Consider the following 2104-nt stretch of genomic DNA (forward strand, 5'->3'; position numbering starts at 1 on the left):
AAGCAACACCAGCGAGCGCTGTGACGAAGCTATCGTAATGGGGCGAAATAATCCACGAATATGGCTGCACGTTGACGCACGGTCGCATTTGTGCAACCACCCGTCTCCCGAAGACCGTCTTTCGCGAGTCTTCTCGCACCTTACCCTGCGGAATTCGACGAAAAGCGCAAGCGAGTACTTCTCCACTGATTTCCACGACCACTTGACGACCGCCTTCTTGCCGCCTCATGTCCGTCTGGCACGATCGACGGAGCGCCGCACGAGCGCTTCGTACACGCCACTATAGCACTCCTACCCCTCGGATTCAGCAAAACTTGGACAAGCGTTGTCGACCACGACAGGCAGAGCCTGCCGGCCCGTTGAACGCTTGAACGACATCGCAGCGGCATGTCGCACACTCACGTTCCGTCACCCTCTGCCACATGACCCTTCATTCACCGGCTTCACAGCGCACGCGGTAGACGTTTCGCACACATTCCCGGGTCTGCCTTTTACGGCAGGACCTTCGTCGACCTCGGTGCGGTGTTCCGCCACGTCGGAACTTGCAAGGCATACGTTGAGCGCGGTGAAGCAGCCAAAGGCAACACCTTTTTGCCGATGATTGTGGAGGTCGTTGCAGAGGCGTTGCTTGGGCAGCCAGCGTAGAAGCCATGTTGGATGGGTGACGTAGTCACATTTTGCACAGTCATTTTTTTCTTTTTTCCTTCCAGGCTTTGGTGCTCGAGTTGGACATGTACACTATGCATCAGTTTTTAAAACAAGTGCTGTAGCATCCCTCGCGACATGCCTGATAATGTTCGCCGGCAAGCATTTGGTGTGACGTCATGGTTACATTCGAGAGTACGCATGCAAGCAAGCACGCGTGGCTTTGACCTCTGGGAAAAAGAAGGTTTCTGTTTTAACATGTTTGTAAGCGAAACAAGAAACTTCAAGCGGACTAGGGATAAAAGCAATGCCGTGAAGCCAGCGCCGCCGCTGTCGGTGCACAATGCTGGTTGTGCATGGGTGGACGTCGGAATTGCTTTGCGACTGTTTGCCTGGCTTTTGGCCAGGACTAAGTACGAGGTGTGAAAGAATGGATTTTAAATAAGTGCTAATGAACTTTATCGCTTCTCGGCCTTTTGGCTAGACCAATTGTCGAGTTAGCCGTCTTTTGCGTCATCGCGCGAGACCCAGGTTCACGTCACGCCGACGTCGACCCCGGGGTTGAACTCTTCAAAGACAGTTTACGCGGCATCGCCGTCCCGCACGTGCGACCGCCGCCCTGGGCTTCGGACCTCCCTGTCCGGCGCCCACCCGTCCTATGCCTGGTGAAGCAGGGCCCCCGGTCTACGCCTGCCGTCCCGGAGTCCTCCTGCAACCCACCCGGCGTCTCCTGTACCCGTGCGGCCCCCGCCTCGGCTAAGCCGCAGTCCTACCAGTGTGCAGCTAGCCTGCACGAGACCAGTTTATACCAGCCACGCCTTCCTGGCAGCCAGCGGCAACGCGCACCAGAATGGCGTCGACGTCTGACCTCCCGGTGAGGGAGAATTGCTTTATGTTTACAGCGCCCGAAGGCGACGTATCCATCGATGACCTTATCGACGCGATAGAACTAGTATCTGGGGAAGATAGTGTGTTTGTCCTTCAGCACATGGGCGGGGCTAGGTTCCTCGTTTGTACGCGTAATGCCAGTCAGGCGACAAGGTTAATGGTGGCGGAAGGGTTCCGGGTTAACGGCGAAAACGTACCGGTTGAGGCCGTAGAGCCGCCGGTCACGTACGTAAATGCCTACCGGTACGCCACCTACTTGTCCGACGAGGTACTTAGCAACGCCCTTGCTCAGTACGGCAAAGTGAGGGGCATATCGTTCGCCACTGTGGCCACACGCCAAAACAAGCTCAACGGCGTAAGGGTTATAAAGATTGAGATGAGCAAACCGGTGCCAAACTTCGCGACCATTGCAGGGCACCGTGTAATGTTCGAGTATCGTGGCATGAGGTGAGTTTGCGCACGATGCGGCAAAGTGGGCCACATGGCGACGGCATGCTCCGCTCCTTTTTGCAAACGGTGCGGAACTTTTGGCCATGACACCGAAGGCTGTACTAGCGAATGTAAGCGTTGT

Source organism: Rhipicephalus microplus, chromosome 6 (genome assembly GCF_043290135.1).
Source record: "Rhipicephalus microplus isolate Deutch F79 chromosome 6, USDA_Rmic, whole genome shotgun sequence".
NCBI lineage: Eukaryota > Metazoa > Arthropoda > Arachnida > Ixodida > Ixodidae > Rhipicephalus > Rhipicephalus microplus.